Source organism: Somniosus microcephalus, unplaced genomic scaffold (genome assembly GCF_052327205.1).
Source record: "Somniosus microcephalus isolate GS21.2 unplaced genomic scaffold, FLI_Smic_1.0 unresolved_chr1, whole genome shotgun sequence".
Taxonomy (NCBI): domain Eukaryota; kingdom Metazoa; phylum Chordata; class Chondrichthyes; order Squaliformes; family Somniosidae; genus Somniosus; species Somniosus microcephalus.
In genome coordinates this window covers 169,989,215-170,009,786 of record NW_028225179.1, presented here as the reverse complement: position 1 = coordinate 170,009,786, position 20,572 = coordinate 169,989,215, and the positions used below count along the sequence as shown (strand labels likewise).

Below are 20,572 nucleotides of genomic sequence, written 5' to 3'. Positions count from 1 at the left end.
ACACAGACACAACAATGTGGTTAAATTTGAAGTTATCCACTTTGGTAGAAAAAACAGAAAGGCAGAGTATTTCCTAAATGGTGAAAGATTGGGGAATGCAGATGCTCGAAGGGACCTGGGTGTCCTTGTACATGAGTCACTGAAAGTGAATGTGCAGGTGCAGCAAGCCATTAGGAAGGCAAATGGTATGCTGGCCTTCATTACAAGAGGATTTGAGTACAGGAGTATTACTCCAATTATATAGGGCCTTGGTGAGACCACACCTGGAGTACTGTGTACAATTTTGGTCTCCTTACCTAAGGAAGGATATACTTGCCATAGAGGGTGTGCAACGAAGGTTCACGAGATTGATTCCTGGGATGGCGGGACTGTCGTATGAGAAGAGATTGAGTAAACTAGGCCTGTATTCTCTTGAATTCAGAAGAATGAGAGGGGATCTCATTGAAGCATACAAAATTATTACAGGGCTTGATAGGATGGATGCTGGGAGAATGTTTCCCTTGGCTGGGGAGTCTAGAACCAGGGGCCACAGCCTCAGGATAAAGGGTCGGCCATTCAGGACTGTGATGAGAAGAAATTTCTTCACTCAGAGGGTGGTGAATCTTTGGAATTCTCTACCCCAGAGGGCTGTGGAGGCTCAGTCATTGGGTATATTCAAAACAGAAGTCGATAGATTTCTGACTAGTAAGGGCATCAAGGGATATGGCGATAGGGCCGGTGAATGGAGTTGAGGCAGAAGATCAGCCATGATCATATTGAATGGCGGAGCAGGCTCGAAGGGCCGAATGGCCGACTCCTGCTCCTATTTCTTATGTTCTTAAACCCTTATAAATCACTGGTTCGGCACCAGCTGGAGTATTGTGTCCAGTTCTGGGAACCACACTTTAGGAAGGATGTCAAGGCCTTGGAGAGGGTGCAGAGGAGATTTACCAGGATGGTTCCAGGGATGAGGGACTTCAGTTATGTGGAGAGACTGGAGAAGCTGGGATTGTTATCCTTAGAGCAGAAGGTTAAGGAGAGATTTAATAGAGGCGTTCAAAATCATGAAGGGTTTGGATAGAGTAAATAAAGAGAAACTGTTTCCAGCGGCAGGAGGGTCGGTAACCAGAGGACACAGATTGAAGATAATCGGTAAAAGAACCAGAGGTAACATGAGGAAACAGTTTTTTTACACAGCGAGTTGTTGTGATCTGGAACGCGCTGCCTGAAAGGGCGGTGGAAGCAGATTCAATAGTAACTTTCAAAAGAGAATTGGATCGATACTTTAAAGGGAAAAATTTGCAGGGATATGAGGGGAGTGAGAATAATTGGAGAGCTCTTTCAAAGACTCCAAGGGTTAAGTTACGAGGAGGGGTTACGCAAACTAGGGTTGTATTCCCTAGAATTTAGAAAGTTAAGGGGTGATCTGATCGAAGTTTTCAAGATATTAAGGGGCACAGATAGGGTAGATAGAGAGAAACTATTTCCGCTGGTTGGGGATTCTAGGACTGGGGGCATAGTCTAAAAATTAGAGCCAGACCTTTCAGGAGTGAAATTAGGAAACACTTCTACACACAAAGGGTGGTAGAGGTTTCGAACTCTCTTCCGCAAACAGCAATTGATGCTCGATCAATCGTTCATTTTAAATCGGAGACTGATAGATTTTTGTTAACCAAAGCTATTAAGGGATATGGGCCAAAGGCGGGTGTATGGAGTGAGGCTGCAGACCAGCCATGATCTCATTGAATGGCGGAACAGGCTCGAGGGACAGAATGGCCTCCTCCTGCACTGTATAGAAACATAGAAGATAGGAGCAGGAGTAGGCCATTCGGGCCCTCGAGCCTGCTCCGCCATTCGATGAGATCATGGCTGATCATCCAAACTCAGTACCCTGTCCTTGCTTTCTCCCCAGATCCCTTGATCCCTTTAGCCTTAAGAAATATATCTAACTCCTTCTTGAATATATTTAATGAATTGGCCTCAACTGCCTTCTGTGGTAGAGAATTCCACAGGTTCACCACTCTCTGGGTGAAGAAATTCTTCCTCATCTTTGTCCTAAAAGGCTTACCCCTTTTCCTTAGACTGTGACCCCGGGTTCTGGACTCCCCGGCCATCGGGAACATCATTCCTGCATCTAGTCTGTCTAGTCCTGTTAGAATTTTATAAGTTTCAATGAGATCACCTCTCATTCTTCTAAACTCCAGCGAGTATAAGCCCAATCGACACAATCTCTCCTCATACGTCATTCCTGCCATCCCAGGTATCAGCCTGGTGAATCTTCGCTGCACTCCCTCCATGGTAAGAACATCCTTCCTCAGATAAGGCGACCAAAACTGCACACAATACTCAAGGTGTGGTCTCACCAAGGCCCTGTACAACTGCAGCAAGACATCCTTGTTCCTGTACTCGAATCCTCTCGCTACGAAGGCCAACATACCTTTTGCCTTCTTAACCGCCTGCTGCACCTGCATGCTTACCTTCAGCGACTGGTGCACAAGGACACCCAGGTCTCATTGCACTTCCCCTTCTCCCAATCTATTGCCGTTCAGATAATAATCCGCCTTCCTGTTTTTGACACCAAAGTGGATAACCTCACATTTATCCACATTATACTGCATCTGCCATGTTTCTGCCCAGTCACCCAACCTGTCCAAACCATACTGGAGTTTCTCGGCATCCTCCTCACAACACACACGCCCACCCAGCTTTGTGTCGTCTGCAAACTTGGAGATATTACATCTAGTTCCCTTGTCTAGATCATTAATATATACTGTGAATAGCTGGGGTCCGAGCACCGATCCCTGCGATATCGCTCTAGAATTCTTTAAAATAGGCTTTGCTGACTCAGCAAACCTTATTTGCTTTGCTGTTTTTTGGCTGACGAAATAAAAGTGTTTTTTTGGCTACATGCAGGTATTTAATTGAGTTAGTTCAGGCTTGCTGTCAGTCCTGGCCCCGGTCCCGCCCCTTCCTGCACCTCATTGGTTGACACCGCTGTCAATCGACACCACGAGGGGGAAGGGAGGGTGATTGACAGGTGGCGATTGGCTGCCTCTTGGCTGCAGCACAGTAGACTATATGATTACAGACTTAGACCCATCCTCTTTCAGAGCATTCACAGTCAAACCACAAACAACACTGTCAGATCACAGTCAAATTACTATGTTCCTCAAAAAGACAGAAACAAACAACATAGAAACACAACCCAGTAAACTGTACAACACCAAAAAATCGTACAGATGGGCCAAAAACGACACGGAAAAATACCAGAAAACAATTAGCAATGCATCAACTCAAGTTCTCTTAGACACCTTTCTGGATAACATATACACTCACAATAAAGAAGGCATAAACCGGGCAGTTATTAAACTAAACAATATTTTTGATAATTTGGCAACAAATGCAAACTTGAAAGCTCGCAAGAACAAACCCAAAACAAAAAACTATGAAAAATGGTTTGACCGAGATTGCCATAACATGAGGGAAAAACTTAGAAAAATATCAAACCAAAAACACAGACATCCAGAAAACGAGGAATTACGCCTTACTTATTGTCAGACACTAACACAATACAGAAACACACTCAGAACCAAAAAAGAGCAATATATTAAGAATACACTCAGCTCCATGGAGGAATCCATCGATTCATAGAAACATAGAGATAGGAACAGGAGTAGGCCATTCGGCCCTTCGAGCCTGCTCCGCCATTCAATGAGATCATGGCTGATCTTCCTCTGAGATCTTAGCTGATCTTACCAGTTCAGTACCCCGTCCCCGCCTTTTCTCCGTAACCCTTAATCCCCTTAGCCTTCAGAAATATATTCAATTCTCTCTTGAAAATATTTATTGAATTAGCCTTCACAGCCCTCTGTGGCAGGGAATTCCACAGGCTCACCACTCTTTGAGTGAAGAAATTCTTCCTCATCTCTGTTTTAAATGATTTGCCCGCTATTTTTAGACTGTGGCCCCTGGTTCTGTGCTCCCCTGCCATTGGAAACATTCTCTCTGAATTCAGCCTGTCCAGGCCTGCCATAATTTTATATGTTTCGATGAGATCCCCTCTCAATCTTCTAAACTCCAGTGAGTACAAGCCCAAACTATTCAATCTCTCCTCGTAGGTCATTCCCGCCATTCCAGGTATCAGCCTGGTGAATCGCCGCTGCACTCTTTCCATGGCAAGAACATCCTTCCGCAGATGGGGCGACCAAAACTGTACACAATACTCCAGATGCGGTCTCACCAGCACCTTGTACAGCTGTAGTAAGGTATCCCTATTCCTATACTCGAACCCCCTTGATATGAAGGCCAACATACCATTTGCCTTCTTAATCGCCTGTTGCACCTGCATGCTCTCCTTCAGTGACTGGTGCACAAGAACACCCAGGTCCCTCTGCACTTCCCCATCTCCCAATCTATTGCCATTTAGATAATAATCTACCCTCCTGTTTTTACCCCCAAAGTGGATAACCTCGCATTTATCCACATTATAGTGCATCTGCCACGTATCCGCCCATTCTCCCAACCTGTCCAAATCGCACTGTAGCCTCCTGACATCCTCATCAGAGCCCACCCCTCCTCCTAGTTTAGTGTCGTCAGCGAATTTGGAAATATTGCATCCAATTCCCTGATCCAGATCATTTATATATATTGTGAACAGCTGGGGTCCCAGGACAGATCCTTGCGGCACCCCGCTGGTCACTGCCTGCCACTCCGAAAACGAGCCGTTTATTCCAACTCTCTGTTTTCTATCCGCCAGCCAGTTCTCTATCCACGTTAATACTTTGCCCCCAATCCCATGAGCCTTAATTTTGCATGATAATCTTTTGTGTGGAACCTTATCGAAGGCTTTCTGGAAGTCAAGGTACACCACATCCACTGGCTCTCCCCCATCTATTTTACCAGTTACTTCCTCAAAAAATTCCAGCAGATTAGTCAAACACGATTTACCCTTTGTAAATCCATGTTGACTCTGTCCGATCCTTTCCCCATTTGTCAAGTGCTCCGCTATTTTATCCTTAATAATGGACTCTAGCATTTTGCCCACAACCGATGTAAGGCTTACTGGTCTATAATTCCCTGCTTTCTCTCTACCCCCCTTTTTAAATATTGGGGTAACATTAGCTACCCTCCAATCCACGGGTACTGTTCCCGAGTCAATGGAGTTCCGGAAGATGATCCTTAGAGCATCTGCTATCTCCAGGGCCACCTCCTTAAGTACCCTAGGATGTAGTTTATCAGGCCCCGGGGATTTGTCGGCCTTCAGTCCCCTCAACTTACCCAACACCATATCCCTAGAGATACTAATTTCTGTCAGCTCCTCCCTCTCATTAGTCCCTATGTTTGCCGATATTCCTGGGAGGTTATTTGTGTCCTCCTTTGTGAATACAGAACCAAAGTATGAGTTTAATTGGTCTGCCATTTCCTTATTCTCCATTATATATTCTCCCGAATCGGACTGCAAGGGACCGACTTGGGATTTTACCAGTCTTTTCCTCCTGATATACCGATAAAAGCTTTTGCAGTCTGTCTTTATGTTTGCTGCAAGTTTACTTTCGTATTCTATTTTCCCCTTCCTGATTAATCCCTTTGTCCTCTTTTGCTGTATCCTGTACTGCCCCCAATCTTCCGGTCTGGTGCTTTTTTTTGCCAGTTGATATGCCCTTTTTTTTGATTTTATGCTGTCCCTAATTTCCCTCGTTATCCACGGTTGAGCCACCTTTTTAGGTTTATTTTTATGCCAAACCGGTATAAACATGTTCTGGAATTCTTCCATTCTATCTTTGAATGCTTGCCATTGTCTATCCACTGTCAATCCCCCCAGAAACACCACCCAATCAATCTTACCCAATTCCCGTCTCATACCCTCGTAATTCCCTTTATTTAAGTTCTGGACCTTAGTCTCTGATTCAATTTCCTCACTCTCCATCTCGACTGAGAGCTCGATCATATTATGATCGCTCTGACCCAAGGGGCCTCGTACAAGAAGATTGTTGATAAGTCCCTTCTCATTGCACAATACCCAGTCTAAAATGGCCTGATCTCGAGTCGGCTCCTCGACATATTGGTCCAGATAACCGTCCCGAAAACATTCCAGGAATTCCTCCTCCTCAGAATTTTTACTAATTTGGGTAGTCCAATCAATATGTAAATTAAAGTCACCCATGATGACAGCTGTGCTCTTATCGCACGCTTCTCTAATTTCCCTTTTTATGCCTTCCCTCACCTCCATATTACTATTTGGAGGCCTATATATCACACCCACTAACGTTTTCCTCCCCTTGCTATTTCTCATTTCTACCCATACAGATTCCGTTTCATCCGAGTTAATATCCTTCCTTTCCATTGCATTAATCCCCTCCTTTACCAGCAATGCTACCCCACCTCCCCTACCTTTTTGCCGATCCTTCCTAAATATTGTATATCCCTGGATGTTAAGTTCCCAGCCTTGCCCACCCTGCAGCCACGTTTCTGTAATCCCAATCAAATCATACTTGTTTACCTCTATTTCCACAACTAATTCATCCACCTTGTTCCTAATGCTTCTAGCATTAAGATACAAAGCCTTCCAATTGTTTCTGGGAAAACTTGAAAACACTACACAAAAAACAACACGACGATTTGGCCATTCAAAATGGGGACACATGGGTAAACCACTTTGAAAAATTATACCAGAAAAACACACTAAGACCAGAGCAACACCAAATATGCAAAAAACTGGAAAAGCTAGAAATGGCCATAAAAGATAACCAAAACCCGCTAGACGCCATAATAACAGAAAAAGAACTTCTTGAAAAACTCAAGGACCTGCGACCAGGAAAAGCCTGCGGGACAGACGGCATAATAAACGAGATGATTAAACACACAGACAACAAAATGAAACTGGCTATCCTAAAACTCTTCAACTTGGTTCTGAGTGTTGGTTATTTCCCTGATATCTGGAACAAAGGACTCATAACGCCCATATACAAAAGTGGGGACCAAAATCGACCCAAACAACTATCGAGGCATCTGTGTAAACAGTAACCTGGGGAAGGTGTTCTGTAGCATCATAAACAAAAGACTTATAAACTTCCTTGAGGGGCACAATGTCCTGAGTAAAAGCCAAATTGGATTCCTGCCAAACTATAGAACATCCGATCATATCTTCACCCTACAGACCCTAATTGACAAACACGTTCACCATAACAAAAGCAAAATCTACGCATGCTTTGTAGATTTCCAGAAGGCTTTCGACTCCATCTGGCATGACGGTCTATTCCTGAAACTATCGAAAGCGGGGTAGGAGGGAAAACATATGATGTAATTAAATCAATGTACACAAACAACAAATGTGCAGTTAAAATTGGAGACAAACAAACAAAATACTTCCCACAGGGGCGGGGGGTGACGCAGGGCTCGCCAATCTCACCGACACTCTTTAATATTTACATAAATGGATTGGCAAAACTACTTGAACAATCTACAGCACCCGGCCTCACCCTATATGAATCCAAGGTTAAATTCCTCCTCTATGCAGACGACCTGGTTCTGCTGTCACCAACTAAAGAGGGTCTACAGCAGAACCTGGACCTGCTGGAGTCGTACTGCCAGACTTGGGCCCTGACAATAAATCCCCAAAAAACCAAAGTCCTTGTGTTCCAGCAAAGATCCAAACATCAGGGACCCAAAATAAATTTCACAGTAGGAACAACCAAAATAGAACAAACCACTGACTACACATACTTGGGCTTAAAAATCAGTTCTACAGGAAACTTCAAACTGGCTGTGAATGAACTGAAAGAGAAAGCAAGAAGGGCTTTCTATGCCATCAAAAAATCAATCCAAATAGAAATCCCAATTAGCATTTGGCTCAAAATTTTCAAATCAGTAATTGAACCAATTGCACTCTATGGCAGTGAGGTATGGGGACCGCTAACTCAACAAGAATTTGCAAAATGGGACAAACACCCAATTGAGATCCTACATGCAGAATTCTGTAAAAGTATCCTCCGGACTCAAAGGAAAACAGTTAACAATGCATGCAGGGCGGAACTAGGCCAATATCCATTAATAATCACTATCCAAAAAAGAGCCACCAAATTTTGGAATCACCTACAAATGAGCAACCCCCAATGCTATCACTACGAAGCCCTGAAATGCCAAGAGCTGACCATAAAGAAGAATACCCTCAGTCAACTAGTCCTGGGACTCAGTGAAGTAACTACTAACAATACTAACAATAACCAGCCCCAGGACAGTGACAGGGTAACACAAAGAATTCGACCCAACACAATCGTCGCTAAGCAAAAGGAAAAATATCTGACATATTGGGCAGAAACAACAAAAACCCAAAGCAAACTCAATTGCTACTTGGCCCTAAACAGACAATACAACATAGCTGATTACCTGACCATGGTAAAGGATAACAAACTGAGAAGAACCTTGACAAGGTACAGACTTAGCGAACATAGCCTAGAGATCGAAAAAGGCAGACACAGGCAGACCAGGCTGCCAAGAGAAGACAGGATATGCTCTCACTGCAGTCAGGGAGTAGTGGAGACAGAGATGCACTTCCTCACAGCCTGTGGAAAATATCAGGGCATCAGGGAGAATTTCTACCAAAAATTCTCACAAATATGCCCTGATTTCAGAAATCTGAATGACAACCAAAAACTCCCATTCCTACTGGGAGAGGAGAGAAGCTGTGTAACACTGGCGGCACACTATGTTACAGCTTGCCATGAACAGAGGGACAACCAGTAAACTAAGAAAAGAATATATATAAACAATGCGAATGTATATTTATACACTCAGGGATATACCTCTTTATACACTATGAATAGAACTGCGTTTATGTGCTAAACCATAAATGTATTTTGATGCTTTGGCAACATAAGATGTAACTTATCATGCCAATAAAGCGATTTGATTTGAATTGAATTGAATTGATTGAGAGAAGCGCCTGCCCGCGCTGTGATTGGTGCAGGGGAAGGGAGGGTGATTGACAGGTGGCGATTGAGAGAAGCGCCTGCCCGCGCTGTGATTGGTGCAGGGGAAGGGAGGGTGATTGACAGGTGGTGATTGTTGAAGCGCCTGCCCGCGCTGTGATTGGTGCAGGGGAAGGTAAGTGGGCGTGTCCGGTCCGCGGGCCCACGTGGGGGAGTCCAAGGCTGGCTGGAGCGCATGCGCAGCCCGCCTCGCACCGTTGGGAAGCTTTTCAAATATTTTTTTTTCCGAAACGAATTGAAAACACTCATTAATTCCCCCAACCTCCTCCCTTCTAAAGTGCGATTATTATTATTGTTGTTTTTCCTCAATTGTGTGGGGTCTTTTTTTTTACCTTGCGGTGGCGCGCGCCGATCCAACCGACCCCTTTGGCGTTGCGTGCTGGCGTCAGCGCGTAATCGGAGGGGGTGATTGACGCGAGACGCCCGCCAATCAGGAGCGCGGAAAACGCTGGGCGGACCGGGCGGGCTGACGGTCCTCCAACCAATGGCGGCGCGGGAGGGAGGGGGGCGGGACCTCGGTGGGCTGCGCGCGCCGCTTTCCTGCTTTCATTGTCTGCAGGAGCTGTTAAAGGGAAGGGGAGGAGGGGGTGGAAAAAACCCAGCTTGCGAGTGTTTATTCCTTTACATTACCTTTATTGCAAGGCTGTTCATCAACTGCATTCATTTAAAAATAAGTAAACCTTTTCTCTTTTATCCAGAACAATGAGTCCTGGTGCTGTGAGCATTTTGGTGGGCAGCCACTTTTAAAGGGACAAAGGCCAGCATTCTTCCTCCTCTCTCTCTCTCTCTCTCTTGTGAGTATTTGTGGTGGGTGAGAGGGTGGGGGGGGGTGAGTCAAAGGGGACTGCGGCCTCTTTTCAACAAAAACAATTGCTTGGCCATTTAAAGGGGAATGGGTGCCCCCAGGTATTTAAAGGGGCAGTGCCTCTCTCTGTATCATGTAAGAGCAGGGAGGTTCTGCTTGAACTGTACAAATCACCAGTTAGGCCACCGGCTAGAGTGCAGCGTGCAGTTCTGCTCGCCCCATTGCAGGAAAGATGTGACTGCTCGAGACGGGAGATTTACGAGGATGTAGACAGGACTGGAGAATTTCAGCTACAAGGAAAGATTGAATACATAGAAACATAGAAGATAATTTACATCCTAGGGTACTTAAGGAAGTGGCCCTAGAAATAGTAGATGCATTGCTGGTCATCTTCCAAAATTCGATAGACTCTGGAACAGTACCCATGGATTGGCAGGTAGCTAATGTTGCGACACTGTTCAAAAAAGGTGGTAGAGAGAAAACGGGGAATTACAGACCGGGAAGCCTGACATCGGTAGTGGGGAAAATGCTACAGTCCATTATAAAAGATGTAATAGCAGAGCACTTGGAAAACAGTGACCGGATCGGACAAAGTCAACATGGATTTACAAAAGGTAAAATGTGCTTGACTAATCTACTGGAATTTTTTGAGGATGTAACTGGTAAAATAGATAAGGGAGAACCAGTGGATGTGGTGTATTTGGACTTTCAAAAGGCTTTCGATAAGGTCGTGCATAAGAGATAGAAACATAGAAGATAGGAGCAGGAGTAGGCCATTCGGCCCCTCGAGCCTGCTCTGCCATTCAATGCGATCATGGCTGATCATCGAAGTTCAGTACCCGGTCCCTGCTTTCTCCCCAGACCCCTTGATCCCTTTAGCCTTAAGAAATATATCCAACTCCTTCTTGAATATATTTAATGAATTGGCCTCTACTTCCTTCTGTGGTAGAGAATTCCACAGGCTCACCACTCTCTGGGTGAAGAAATTCCTCCTCATTTCTGTCCTAAAAGGCTTACCCCTTATCCTTAGACTGTGACCCCTGGTTCTGGATTCCCCGACCATCGGGAACATCCTCCCTGCATCCAGTCTGTCCAGTCCTGCCAGAATTTTATAAGTTTCAATGAGATCCCCTCTCATTCTTCTAAACTCCAGCGAGTACAAGCCCAATCGACCCAATCTCTCCTCATACATCATTCCTGCCATCCCAGGTATCAGCCTGGTGAATCTTGGCTGGACTCCTTCCATGGCAAGAATATCCTTCCTCAGATAAGGTGACCAAAACTGCACACAAGGACTGATCCCTGCGGTACCCCACTAGTCACTGCCTGCCACTCGGAAAAAGACCCGTTTATTCCAACTCTTTGCTTTCTATCTGCCAACCAGTTCTCTATCCAAGTCAATACCTTGCCCCCCAATCCCATGTGCCTTAACTTTATACGCTAATCTCTTAGGTGGGACCTTATCGAAAGCCTTCTGAAAGTCCAAATACACCACATCCACTGGTTCGCCCTTATCTATTTTACTAGTTACATCCTCAAAAAATTCCAGTAGATTAGTAAAGCACGATTTACCTGTTGTAAATCCATGTTGACTTTGTCCGATCCTGTCACTGTTTTCCAAGTGCTCTGCTATTACATCATTTATAATGGACTCTAGCATTTTCCCCACTACCGATGTCAGGCTTACCGGTCTGTAATTCCCCGTTTTCTCTCTACCACCTTTTTTGAATAGTGGGGTAACATTAGCTACCCTCCAATCCATGGGTACTGTTCCAGATTCCATCGAAAACCCAGCAGCTTCTCCTCCATTTCCACTCCAGCTCAAACTGCTGCAACAAAAAGACCTACACAGGCGGCCAGGGACCAACTTCCATCACCTGCAATAAAACTCTTCCCGACAGCACCTGACTAATGGCGGCAGCAGCACCCACAATTCCCCGAGCCCCAGAAACCACTCTATGCAATGCGCTGATTTCCCCGCTGAGAGTGCGCATGCTCCCCGGGGCCGTGGGCCATTCTGGGAGCCTGGCTCCTGTCCTTTGTCCTGAGTCGGACTTGGTGTAACCGGCTGAAGAAACCGGGAAGCGGCGGCTCATGGGATTGGAATAAACGGGTCTTTTTCCGAGTGGCAGGTAGTGAGTAGTGGGGTACCACAGGGATCAGTCCTTGGACCCCAGCTATTCACAATATATATTAATGATCTGGACGAGGGAACTAGATGTAATATCTCCAAGTTTGCAGCTGACACAAAGCTGGGTGGGCGTGTGTGCTGTGAGGAGGATGCCGAGAAACTCCAGTGTGATTTGGACAGGTTGGGTGATTGGGCAGAAGCATGGCAGATGCAATATAATGTGGATAAATGCAAGGTTATCCACTTTGGTGTCAAAAACAGGAAGGCAGATTATTATCTGAATGGCAATAGATTGGGAGAAGGGGAAGTGCAACGAGACCTGGGTGTCCTTGTGCACCAGTCGCTGAAGGTAAGCATGCAGGTGCAGCAGGCGGTTAAGAAGGCAAATGGTATGTTGGCCTTCGTAGCGTAAGGGTTTGAGTACAGGAACAAGGATGTCTTGCTGCAGTTGTACAGGGCCTTGGTGAGTCCACATCTTGAGTATCGTGTGCAGTTTTGGTCGCCTTATCTGAGGAAGGATTTTCTTGCCATGGAAGGAGTGCAGCGAAGATTCACCAGGCTGACACCTGGGATGGCAGGAATGATGTATGAGGAGAGATTGGGTCGATTGGGCTTATACTTGCTGGAGTTTAGAAGAATGAGAGGGGATCTCATTGAAACTTATAAAATTCTAACAGGACTACACAGACTAGATGCAGGAAGGATGTTCCCGATGGTGGGTGAGTCCAGAACCAGGGGTCACAGTCTAAGGATAAGGGGTAAGCCATTTAGGACTGAGATGAGGAGGAATTTCTTCACCCAGAGAGTGGTGAACCTGTGGAATTCTCTACCACAGCAGGCAGTTGAGGCCAATTCATTAAATATATTCAAGAAGGAGTTAGATATATTTCTTAAGGCTAAAGGGATATGGAGAGAAGGCAGGGACAGGGTACTGAATTTGGATGATCAGCCATGATCTCGTTGAATCGCGGAGCAGGCTCGAGGGGCCGAATGGCCTACTCCTGCTCCTATCTTCTATGTTTCTATGTGTCCCCAGGTATTTAAAGGGGCAGTGCCTCTCTCTTTTTGTATCATGTAAGAGCAGGGAGGTTCTGCTTGAACTTTACAAAAACACCAGTTAGATCACCGCGTGCAGTTCTGGTCGTCCCCATTGCAGGAAAGATGAGACTGTGCTCGAGATGGGAGATTTACGAGGATGTTGCCAGGACTAGAGAATTTCAGCTGCAAGGAAAGATTGAATACATAGAAACATAGAAGATAGGAGCAGGAGTAGGCCATTCGGCCCCTCGAGCCTGCTCCGCCATTCAATGAGATCATGGCTGATCATCCAAATTCGGTACCCTGTCCCTGCTTTCTCCCCATATCCCTTGATCCCTTTAGCCTTAAGAAATATATCCAACTCCTTCTTGAATATATTTAATGAATTGGCCTCAACTGCCTTCTGTGGCAGAGAATTCATAGAAACATAGAGACCAGCGGGAGCAGCGAGGAGGAGCTCGGGAGAAAACCCGGCGACCAGCGAGGCCCGAGACCAGTCGGGACCAGCGGGAGCAGCGAGGAGGAGCTCGGGAGAAAACCCGGCGACCAGCGAGGCCCGAGACCAGTCGGGAGCAGCGAGGAGGAGCTCGGGAGAAAACCCGGCGACCAGCGAGGCCCGAGACCAGTCGGGAGCAGTGTGGTGAGACCGGTATAAAAACCGGAGAGAGGCGAGGCCCGAGACCAGTCGGGACCAGCGGGAGCAGCGAGGAGGAGCTCGGGAGAAAACCCGGCGACCAGCGAGGCCCGAGACCAGTCGGGAGCAGTGTGGTGAGACCGGTATAAAAACCGGAGAGAGGCGAGGCCCGAGACCAGTCGGGACCAGCGGGAGCAGCGAGGAGGAGCTCGGGAGAAAACCCGGCGACCAGCGAGGCCCGAGACCAGTCGGGAGCAGTGTGGTGAGACCGGTATAAAAACCGGAGAGAGGCGAGGCCCGAGACCAGTCGGGACCAGCGGGAGCAGCGAGGAGGAGCTCGGGAGAAAACCCGGCGACCAGCGAGGCCCGAGACCAGTCGGGAGCAGCGTGGTGAGACCAGTATAAAAACCGGAGAGAGGCGAGGCCCAAGACCAGTCGGGACCAGCGGGAGCAGCGAGGAGGAGCTCGGGAGAAAACCCGGCGACCAGCGAGGCCCGAGACCAGTCGGGAGCAGCGTGGTGAGACCAGTATAAAAACCGGAGAGAGGCGAGGCCCGACCAACTCAGCAGCGGGGAGAGAGGTAAAAAGTAATCAGTGTGTGACGTCACCAGGGAGCAGGTAGGTGATTGGTTGGTGAGTATTTCTCTTTTTTCAATACAAGCTTGAATTCTGTGGTGTTAAATTTCTGTGGTGTAGTGGGGATAGTTGGTAAATAAAGCGCCCTAGAGCATACCTGTAACTGGGGTATTGAATAAATTTTTAAAGAAATTAAAGGGGTAAGTCATGGCAGGAGAGTTCAGACCCGTGCTCTGCTCCTCCTGCTCTATGTGGGAAGTCAGGGATGCTGCCAGTGTCCCTGATGACCATGTGTGCAGGAAATGCATCCAGCTGCAGCTACTTGTAGACCGCATTGCGGCGCTCGAGCTGCGGGTGGATGAATTTTGGAGCATGCGCGATGCTGAAAGGCTCGTGGATAACACGTTTAGCGAGTTGTGCACGCCTCAGGGTAGGGCAGCACAGGGGGTGACCATCAGGCGGAGCAACAAAGGCAGGCAGGTAGTGCAGGGAACCCCTGCGGACATCCCCCTTTCAAACAAGTATACCGCTTTGGATACTGTTGAGGGGGATGACTCACCAGGGGAAGGCAGCAGCGGCCAACTTCCTGGCACTGGGGGTGCTCCTGCTGCCCAGGAAGGGGGGAAAAAGAGTGGGAGAGCAATAGTGGTAGGGGATTCTATAGTAAGGGGAACAGATAGGCGTTTCTGTGGCCGTAGACGTGAATCCAGGATGGTTTGTTGCCTCCCTGGTGCCAGGGTCAAGGATGTCACTGAGCAGCTGCAGGGCATTCTGGAGGGGGAGGGAGAACAGCCAGTGGTCGTGGTCCACATTGGTACCAACGGCATAGGTAAAAAGAGGGATGAGGTCCTGCAGCAAGAATTTAGGGAGCTAGGTGAAGGATTAAGGAGCAGGACCTCAAAGGTTGTAATCTCTGGATTACTCCCGGTGCCACGTGCTAGTAAGTATAGGAATAGGAAGATAGAACAGATGAATGCGTGGCTAAAGGGATGGTGCAAGGGGGAGGGCTTTAGTTTCCTGGATCACTGGGTCTGCTTCTGGGAAAGGTGGGACTTGTACAAGTCGGACGGTTTACACCTGAACCAGGGGGGAACCAATATCCTTGCGGGGAGGTTTGCTAGCACTGCTGGGGAGGGTTTAAACTAACTTGGCAGGGGGTTGGGGTACAGAGTGGAGCTATAGTAGGGGGTGATTTACGGCCAAATACAGAGGGAAAAACAAGTCAGCTGGGAAGGCAGAGCAAATATGTGAAGGCAAAAGAGAATATGGCAGGGCTGGAAGGCATTTATTTTAATGCAAGGAGTCTTGCAAATAAGGTGGATGAACTGAAGTTGTTGTTGAACACATGGGAGTACGATATTGTTGCTATCACGGAGACATGGTTGAGGGAGGGTCAGGACTGGCAGCTCAATATTCCGGGGTATAGAATCTTCAGGCGAGACAGAGGGGGGTGTAAAAGGGGAGGGGGTGTTGCAATATTAATTAAGGAGTCAATTACTGCTGTAAGGAGGGATGATATATTAGCGGGTTCCTCTAATGAGGCCATATGGGTAGAACTTAAAAACAAAAAGGGGGCAAGCACTTTGCTGGGAGTGTACTATAGGCCCCCAAACAGTCAGGGGGAGATAGAGGAACAGATATGTAGGCAAATCTCCGAGAAGTGCGAAAATAATAGGGTAATAATAGTGGGGGATTTCAACTTCCCCAATATAAATTGGGACAGTCAGAGTGTGAAAGGCTTAGAGGGTGCAGAATTCTTAAAGTGCATCCAGGAGAGCTTTTTGAGCCAACATGTAGAAAGTCCTACAAGAGAGGGGGCGGTACTGGACCTAATTCTGGGGAATGTAGCCGGGCAAGTGGTGGAAGTGTCAGTAGGAGAGCATTTTGGCGACAGTGACCATAATTCGGTGAGATTTAAGGTGGTCATGGAAAAAGACAAAGACGGCCCGGAAATAAGGGTTCTAAATTGGGGGAAGGTCGATTTTAATATGATAAGGCAGGATCTGGCCAAAGTGGACTGGGAGCAGCTGCTTATAGGAAAATCCACATCAAAACAGTGGGAGACTTTCAGAAGGGAAATAGAGAGAGTACAATGCCAACATGTTCCTGTAAAGGTCAAGGGTGGGACCAACAAGCAAAGGGAACCTTGGATGACAAGGGATATACAGAAATGCATTAGAAATAAGAGGGGGGCTTTTGGCAGTTACAAAAGACTAAAGACAGAAGAAGCCCTAGAGGAGTATAAAAAGTGCAGGGGCATACTTAAAAAAGAAATTAGGAGGGCGAGGAGGGGCCATGAAATAACACTGGCGAGCAAAATAAAGGAAAATCCTAAGATGTTTTATAAGTATATTAAGGGCAAGAGGATAACCAGGGAAAGGGTAGGGCCCATTAGGGACCAAAGTGGCAATCTGTGTGTAGAGCCAGAGGATGTAGGCGGGGTTTTAAATGAATTTTTTGCATCTGTGTTCACTATGGAGAAAGACGATGCAGACATAGAAATCGGGCAAGGGGACTGTGACATACTTGAACATATTAGCATCGAGAGGGAGGAGGTGCTAGCGGTTTTAGCGGGCCAAAAAGTGGATAAATCCCCAGGCCCGGACGAGATGTATCCCAGGCTGCTGTGGGAGGCAAGGGAGGAGATTGCAGGGGCTCTGACACTAATTTTCAGAACCTCTCTGGCCACAGGGGATGTACCAGAGGACTGGAGAACAGCTAACGTAGTACCATTATTCAAGAAGGGTAGCAGGGATAAACCAGGGAATTACAGGCCAGTGAGTCTAACATCTGTGGTGGGGAAATTATTGGAAAAAATTCTGAGGGACAAAATTAATCTCCACTTGGAGAGGCAAGGATTAATCGGGGATAGTCAGCATGGCTTTGTCAAGGGTAAATCATGTCTAACAAATCTGATCGAATTTTTCGAGGGGGTGACTAGTGGGGTGGATGAGGGAAATGCTGTGGATGTGGTGTACATGGACTTCAGTAAAGCTTTTGACAAAGTCCCGCATAGGAGACTGGTCAAGAAGGTAAGAGCCCATGGGATCCAGGGTGCCTTGGCGCGTTGGATCCTAAACTGGCTGAGTGGCAGGAGGCAGAGGGTGATGGTCGAAGGTTGCTTTTGTGACTGGAAGCCTGTGTCCAGTGGGGTACCTCAGGGATCGGTGCTGGGTCCCTTATTGTTTGTGATCTACATAAATGATTTGGATGAAAATGTAAAAGGTATGATCAGTAAGTTCGCAGATGACACGAAAATTGGTGGGGTGGTAAATTGCGAGGAGGAAAGCCTCCGGCTACAGGACGATATAAACGGGTTGGTCAGATGGGCGGAAAAGTGGCAAATGGAATTTAACCCTGAAAAGTGCGAGGTGATGCATTTTGGACGGACAAATAAGGCAAGGGAATACACAATGAGTGGTAGGACCCTAGGAAGTACAGAGGGTCAGAGGGACCTTGGTGTACATGTACATAGATCCCTGAAGGCAGCGGAGCAGGTAGATAAGGTGGTTAAAAAGGCATATGGGATACTTGCCTTCATTAGCCGAGGCATAGAATATAAGAGCAGGGAGGTTATGATGGAGCTGTACAAAACGCTGGTGAGGCCACAGCTGGAGTACTGTGTGCAGTTCTGGTCGCCTCACTATAGGAAGGATGTGATTGCTTTGGAGAGGGTGCAGAGAAGATTCACCAGGATGTTACCTGGGATGGAGCGCCTCAGCTATGAAGAGAGGCTGGACAGGCTGGAGTTGTTTTCCTTGGAGCAGAGAAGGCTGAGGGGGGACCTGATTGAGGTGTACAAAATAATGAGGGGCATAGATAGGGTAGATAAAGAGGAACTTTTCCCCTTAGTGGGGGGGTCAATAACAAGGGGGCATAGATTCAGGGTAAGGGGCAGGAGATTTAGAGGGGATTTGAGGAGGAACTTTTTCACCCAGAGGGTGGTTGGAATGTGGAACTCAATGCCTGAAAGGGTGGTGGAGGCAGGAACCCTCACAACATTCAAGAAGCATTTGGATGAGCACTTGAAATGCCATTGCATACAAGGCTATGGACCAAATGCTGGAAAATGGGATTAGACTGGACAGGGATGGATGGGCGGCGCAGACACGATGGGCCGAAGGGCCTCTTTCTGTGCTGTAAAACTCTATGACTCTATGACTCTATAGGAGCAGGAGTAGGCCATTCGGCCCCTCGAGCTGCTCCGCCATTCAGTGAGATCATGGCTGATCATCCAAATTCAGCACCCTGTCCCTGCCTTTTCCCCATATCCCTTGATAGAGATACAGGGGCGATGTGAGGAAAAACTTTTTTATGCAGCCAGTGGTGATGACCTGGAACTCGCTGCCGATGGAAGTGGTGGAAGTGGAGACACTCAATGTTTTCAAGGGGAGACTGGATAGGCACTTGAGGGAAATAAACTTGCAGGGTTACGGGGATAGAGCGGGGGAATGGGATTGACTGGATTGCTCTACAGAGAGCCGGCACGGACTCGATGGACCGAATGGCCTCCTTCTGTGCCGTTATGACTCTCTGGGGTCTAACCAGGGCTTTGTATAGCTGTAGCTTATAAGGAGAAACTGGTTCCAGAGGCAGGAGGGTCGGTAACCAGAAGACACAGATATAAGGTCATTGACAAAAGAACCAGAGGCGAGGTGAGGAGAATTTTATTGACGCAGCGAGTTGTTGTGATCTGGAATGCGCTGCCTGAAAGGGCGGTGGAAGCAGATTCAATAATAACGTTCACTGGGGAATTGGATAAACACTTGAAGGGGAAAAATTTCAGGGCTATGGGGACAGAGCAGGGGAGTGGGACTAAATGGAGAGCTCTTTCAAAGAGCCGGCACAGGCACGATGGGCTGAATGGCCTCCTTCTGTGCTGTATGATTCTAGGAGCCACTCCTAGAGTGGAGTGGTGCCCGCAGGGATTGCTTGGCAGGAAATTGGGAGGAGGTGGTGCACACACAGACAGCACCTGATTTCGAGACACTGTCCTTTTAAAATTGGCCCTCCACAGGCAAGGAGGGACTCGGTCCCTTTAATGAAAATCACATTGAAAAGGAGAGTCCCTGTCCCTTTAAGAGCCCTCCGCCCACCATTCCCACCTTTTTCATAAAGTCTTTGAAATTAATAATAAAAGTTCATGCAGAAAAAATGTGAGTGTGTGTCTGACTATATTTTAGTGAGTATCTGTGTCTGTGTGTCTGTCTGACTGTATGTGTGTGTGTCTGTGTGGAATAGCATCATAGAATGATACAGTACAGAAGGAGGCCATTCGGCCCATCATGCCTGTGCCGGCTCTTTGAAAGAGGGATCCAATTAATCCCACTCCCCCTGCTCTTTCCCCAAAGCCCTGTAAATGTTTTCCCTTCAAGTATTTACCTCAATCTCTTTTGAATTATAATATTGAATCTGCTTCCACCGCCCTTTCAGGCAGCGCATTCCAGATCACAACAACTTGGTGTAAAAATCTGTTTCCTCATGTCACCTCTGGTTCTTTTGCCAATCGCCTTAAATCTGGTTTCTGTCCCTTCAGCCATTGGAAACGGTTTCTCCTTATTTACTCTCTCAAAATCCATCCTGATTTTGAACAACTCTATTAAATCTCCTCTTAATCTTCTCTGCTCTAAGGAGAACAACCCCAGCTTCTCCCGTCTCTCCACGTAACTCAGGTCCCTCATCCCTGGTCCCATTCTTGTCAATTTCTTCTCCACCCTCTCCAAGGCCTTGACATCCTTCCTAAAGTGTGGTGCCCAGCGGAAGCCTAGCCAGTGTTTTATAAAGGCTTAGCATAACTTCCTTGCTTTTGTACTCTATTCCTCTATTAATAAAGTCAAGGATCCTGTTTGCTTTATTAACAGCCTTCTCAACTTGTCCTGCCACCTTCTAAGATTTGTGTACATACCCCCCCGAGGCCTCTCTGTTCCTGCACCCTCTTTAAAACTGGACCATTTAGTTTATATTGCCTCTCCTCATTCTTCCTGCCAAAGTGAATCACTTCACACTTCTCTAAATTAAATTTAATCTGCCACGTTTCTGCCCATTTCACCAGTCTGGCTACGTACTCCTGAAGTCTGTTACTATCCTCATTGTTTGCTACATTTCCGAGTTTCGTGTCATCTGTAAATTTTGAAATTTTGCCCTGGATCCCCAAGTCCAGGTCATTAATATATATTAAAAAAAAGCAGTGGTCTGAATCAATGTTCACGTTAAGTTGCGCGGCCACGCAGCGGTCTGGACGTCCCGCGCAGCCGGCTCATCGCTCTATAAATGGAATAAACGCGCATGCGCGGAAATTTGAATGGGCCGTGCAGCCCGTTAAAGGGGACACGCACCTCAAAAAAAGAGGGAACATTGATCCTAATACCGACCCCTGGGGAACATCACTGTTTACCTCCCCCCAGTCTGAAAAGAAACTGTTC

General features: G+C 47.0%; 1 protein-coding gene across 2 annotated transcripts in view; it reads right to left on the bottom strand.

Moving 5' to 3' along the window:
- LOC147096552 (uncharacterized) overlaps positions 1-20,572 on the bottom strand; it is an 84,546-nt gene that overhangs the window by 62,370 nt on the left and 1,604 nt on the right. The gene's annotated exons all lie outside the window — the stretch shown is intronic.